We start from the raw sequence: 5,910 nt of genomic DNA, 5'->3' as shown, positions 1-5,910 counted from the left end.
CACTTCCCTATACATGAGTGCTAGCTCTTGTTCACCGCATCACTCCAGGGGGGATTTGTTACCATATTATAGTAGTGATGTGTGTGAACACACTTAGGACCGCCGGGGCACTTTTTCCCTCACTAGGAGGTTTTTTCCCCCGTGCATTGTATATACGCCCATTATCTTCTAGGGCTTGTTATCTTTCATTTTTGGCATTCATAATACACTACTGTGTTGTGCTCAAGCTTCCTCATCTTCTTGAAGTTGTGTGTGCATTCCTGCAACCCTAATTCCAACAACAACAGCCACCATTAGAGCCAACTCATCATTCAACTGTTTAATTTCCACCATGTTCACGGCTGGTGGTGCCATTTCTGCTGAATCTCCAGAGCTTCCTGAAGCTCCTGCTGATGTTTTAAGTACAACAAACATTCAGTTTTCCTATGTCCTGACTTTCGGGTAGTAGCATTCTGCTGTGGTCCACCACCCCTTCCTCTGCCAAACCCTCGGCCATAGTAGGACCTCTGTGGTGTCAACACACAGCAGCCACCATTGGCTATGCTCCATCAATTGCATTTACCGCTGCTACTACCCAACTTCTTCCATTATATCTGCAATTCTCTATCAGATGCGTGAAAGTCTGACAGATGGCACATGTTGGCTGCATCTTGCATTCTTCTTTCAAATGCACCTCATTTTTGCAGATCGGATAGAACACACCAGGTCTGTAGTCTAACATGCCGGAGTGTTTGCTCGAGCCCGCAGCCAACTTTTCAGCAACCCTCTTGGCCAGGGCATCCACCTCGTCCCTCTTGCCTTTTTGTTTGCTTTTCTTACTGTGCTTGGATTCCTCCTTAGAACCTGGCTCATTATCTGATTCCTCTGTGTCGTCTGACTCACTACTTGAATCGTTGTCTGACAAATTATTCTTTTTGTTCTTTTTCTTCTTGGACTTCTTTTCTAATCCCATGTTCCTCTTTGCCCTTTTGGCTGCCTCAACTAGTCCATCAAGCCCTTGTAATGCAATGTCTGTTGTTTGCAGCCATGGTTGGTTTGATTTTCTTGTGTAGGCCATGCAGAAACCAGTCCGCCAGTTGATTGTTCGGAACCTCCTGAGGAATTCTTCTTTTAGTTCTTGGAATGTGGTGAAATGGTCGTGTGCATACTAGGACAGCGATTCTGTTGCAATGTCCCCGAATGTAGCTTGGAATTGATCCCTCTTTCTTTCATCGCTACATTCCCCTGAGGATGGTTCACCCTCCACACTACTTCAAAACTTTGTGACATACATGTCAGAGTCCTCAGACTTCTTGCCCTTATATATCGGATACTTGTGGTTGCCTCCCTGATTGGCCATTGGACACAAAGGTTGCACGTTGCCTAGCCCGAGCGGAGCGGGCTGCTCGGGTAGTTGTTGCTACAGGTTGTTGATCAGGAGTTGTCTTGTAAGGGTTTGTGCAAGTGCTTCTTCCTGTCCATCCAAAGCTTGCGCCAAAATTGCACAGTGAGGGGGTGAATAGAGAGCCTCCTGTGTTTCTCCGAGCATTTCCACTTCCCCAGTAGGATCGCCAAAGTGTCGATGGTCAGTCCGGCCTGCTTCTGCTGGCAAGATGGAATCAATCCAGTTGAGGATCCATCAATGCCTAGTGCCCACGGGTTCATCCTAAGCCTCACACTATTGTTCTACATAGAAGATGCTGTGAGCAACACTCTCTCTCTCTCTCTCTCTCTCTCTCTCTCTCTCTCTCTCTCTCTCTCTCTCTCTCTCACTATCACACTCCTACAACATAAGTGACGCACAGACAACGTGTTTCTCTTTCCGATTCAGATACAAAAGATACACAGCTTGCCTCTTCCTTCCTCCTACTTCTATTCTCCTGAGTCTACAGTTACAAGATGCCTCTCAGATGTCATGCCCGGCTATTACAAGATTGCATTACCAGACTTGAAAGATCCCTGCCCCCTTCGCGCAACGAATTCTGGCAAACCGAAAGTAGCACTTCTTGCACAGGGTAGAGTCTCCCACTCGAAACCTCGTCTACGGATATCCGGACAAGAGACTGATCCCTTAGTTCTTCCAAAACCAAATCCAGAAAAAGTTCCCTCGCCCAGTAGACATAGGCGATTTCACCAAGAAAAATCTATTCTATCGTAGTCAAGAGCCTTAACTAACCAAACTAATCCCGATCGAACTTGTAAGATTCCTCCCCAGCCCCTCAAGATGTCCAATTTCTTTTCCTATAATCAATCCCCTTTTCAGAATAATAAAAGATCTTGTTTCTACCTGTTTTGACCTAGAGAGAGAAAATATTCTAGAGAGAGATAATTCTATTTTTAGATATCTTTAGATGAAAAAATATCCCTTCTTATTAAAATAAATTTTTTCGAAATAGAAGTTCAAAAAGAAATTCCTAAGGTGCATTAGAAATAAATTATAATGTGCACAAAAGACCTTAGCTTAAGGGTCCAGATTTTCTTAAATTTTTGGATTAAGGTTCTTATGGACCAATAAGATTAATCCAAATATAAGGAGGAGATAAATTGAAGAATAAAAAGAAAATCCCCCCAAAAATGTGTAAATTCTCACATAAGATGAAAAGTGGACTACGGACCAAAGAAAATAATTAAAAAATTAAATTTTGACACCTCAGAGTGGAGATCTCCTCTCATGAAGTAGGTGCCTTTTTCTCATCATTACTCCCAATTTTTAAAATGAGATGTTCATCTCTCCTCTCTCTTGTTTCAAAACTAGATCCAAAAAGTAAGCTGAACTGACCAAAAAATAGTCAAAATTTGACTAAACTCATCTGAAAAATTCTAAAATCAATTTGCTTGGTTTGAGGCTCACTTTTTCCTATATATAGAAGCCTCCTCCTTTGTAAGAAATTAATGGTGTGTATGCACTGTTACTCTACTCCTGTCCTGAGCCATCTACATTGAATTTCTTAATAATTCAATTGTTTTTTGCCTAATCCTCTCCAAAGTGAATTGGTGGCCACGCTTGCTTCAAACAAGAGTAGAACCCTCAATCCCTCAAGCCAAAGGAGAGCTTACAAGCTTCATGTAAGCTTATTTTCGTACTTATCAACAAATTTTAAATCTATGATTTTCTTGATTTTTATGTTTTGTATTTGATTGAATTAAATTTTAAATCTATGGTTTTCTTGATTTTTATGTTTTGTATTTGATTGAATTAAATTCAAATGCTATGCCTTGATGAAAAGGCCATCCCCTTCTCTTCTTTACATTCCAACCTTTCTCAATCATCCTAGAAAGATTAACTAAGAGATTAATTAAACTCTTCTTATTGTTTACTCTCTTGAATTTAAAAAATTGTGTAGATTAGAGTTCTATGAATCTAATTTGGGTTAATTTAAGTTAAAAATAGAATGATAAAAATGAGAAATGATCAGCCATACAAAGGAGATTATGACAAAATTTTTCAAAATTTTGTGAAAAAAAAAGTTTCTTTTTATGTTATTCCAAAAGAGTAATTCCTACCATTTTTGCATCTAAAAAAAATATTCTAATTACTCCATGTACATATTCACCTATGAATATGCATGGATATCACTGATATTAATTATTAAATTTAATTTCTATGCATAAAAAGATACATAATAAAAATTTTTTATTATAAAAGTGTTATTCTTATTAAATTTAATTTCTATGCATAGAAAGATGCATAATGAAAATTATTTTATTATAAAAGTATTATTCTCATTAAATTTAATTTTTTTGCATAGAAAGATGCATAAAAGAATTTTTATTATTATAAAAGTGTTACTTATTAAATTTAATTTTTATGCATAAAAAGATGCATAATAAAAATTTAATTTTTATACAAGTATTATTCTTATTAAATTTAATTTTTATGCATAAAAAGATGCATAATGAAAATTCTTTTATTATAAAAGTGTTATTCTCATTAAATTTAATTTTTATGCATAAAAAGATGCATAAAGAAATTTTTTTATTATAAAAGTGTTATTCTTATTAAATTTAATTTTTATGCAGAGAAAGATGCATAAAAGAAAATATTTTATTATAAAAGTATTATTCTCATTAAATTTAATTTTTATGGATAGAAAGATGCATAAAAGAATTATTTTTATTACAAAAGTGTTCTTCTTATTAAAATTGATTTTTATGCATAGAAAGAATCTGCATAAAGAAAAATTTTTATTATAAAAGCATTATTCGTATAAAAATTCATTTTTATGCATAAATAGATACATAAAGAAATTCTTTTTATTTTAAAAATATTATTCCTATTAAAATCGATTTTATGCATAAAAAGATTTATATATATATATATAAGTGTTATTTCCATTGTAGTTGATTTTTTGCATAAATAGATATATAAAGAAATTTAATATCAAAATTAGAATCCTCTTAAATTCTATGTTTAAAGTCTATGAGTATTTGATAAATGAATAATTAAATACTCTAAGAGAAAAATTTCTATCGTCTTATATTCACACGGTTTGTAAAAAGAAAATTCACGAAATCTATTGAGATCAAAATATTCATATAAATGATTAATTTATTCCTCATTGGAATTCGTAACTCATTTAGAAATCAGTTAAGTGTATATTCAAAGAAAGAAATTCGATAAAATAGAAACTAAATTATCAAACCTTTTCGAGAAAGATAGTTCAGCAAAAATCTTATCCAAATCGAACCTTGAATCAGACTATGACCAAGACCAAACTCTTTTGTCAGTTTCGAGGAAAGAAGATGTGACCAGTTTAGAAAAATACACTCAAAACTCCCACCAAATCTGAAGCTAAGTTTGAGACCCTTCGAATTGATCTGTGGATCAAGGTTATAGAATTTGAAGAATTCTGGTATGAAATTCGGAATGTCGATCAAGAAGTTTTGGGGATACTAATTCAAGAAATGCTCATTGTATTCAAAAGAAAATCAAACTGAGAACTTGCATAGAAACCTTGTTTTCTTAAAGGACTGTCTTACGCCAGAATGGTGGAGGGAGCATTTGGTATATGTTTTTCTAAGGGAAGTTTGGTTGCAACAACTGGCGGGGAGTGTTCAAAGGGACGGCTCACATGGCAAAGCCTGCCCAGGTCTTGACCAACCTCGGTATGGTTGAAAATGGTGTGCTTCCGGTAAGATGCCAGGACACCTAAGGAGGATCATGGAGAGTTCTAACCAGGCGATGCACGGGCTCGTGATGCCTAAGACACCCATGCGTATGTCATGGAAGGTATGTATGATGGACGAAATGATTATTGTAATCTGTTACTGGATCTCGTTGTTGCTGACTAGTGGGTCTCAATGGAGAGTCCAGAGTGATACTGTTTTTTGAGAAACAAAGGACTGGATGGAAATTTCCCAAAAGGATTGGATTTCATTGCATTTAGTTGAGATATTTATTGACTTAGGTGATTAGGACACTATAAAAACTCGTGGATTGAAGTGTTGAAAGTCACATTTTTCTTGTTCATGCATTGCATTGCACTAGGAAGGCAAGAAGCCAAAAGAAAAGAAAAGAAAATCAACCAAAAAAAAACATTAAGCATTTCTTTTCTTGCCCAAACCCAAACGGCCACCCACTTCTAATCTTCTCTCAAGTGCAGCCTCCCTCAAGCACCAAAAAGGATGTGTGTGCAGTTTGAAAGACTCACACATGATAGGAGGTTGAGTAGTCATTAGCATACACAAAAACACCAAACAAACATCAAGTATACATACTTATTAACTCTTCACCTTCAATCACAACTTTCATGTGACCTTATATCTATATGCACCTGCCCCCAACTTTCCTTAATCACTAGAGTGCACAAGACTCTCAAGGTTAATGCCACCATGTTAGGGCAATAGTGAAAAGGAGAGATCTCACCCACTTGAGCATAAGGGCCTCTAAAGACTAGCCGAGCCATGCATATTAAGTGCATATTCAAAGCA

Source organism: Cibotium barometz, chromosome 40, assembly GCF_041138505.1.
Source record: "Cibotium barometz isolate CiBa-2024 chromosome 40, ASM4113850v1, whole genome shotgun sequence".
In the NCBI taxonomy this organism is placed as follows: Eukaryota; Viridiplantae; Streptophyta; class Polypodiopsida; order Cyatheales; family Cibotiaceae; genus Cibotium; species Cibotium barometz.
Note: the sequence above shows the minus strand (reverse complement) of the source record.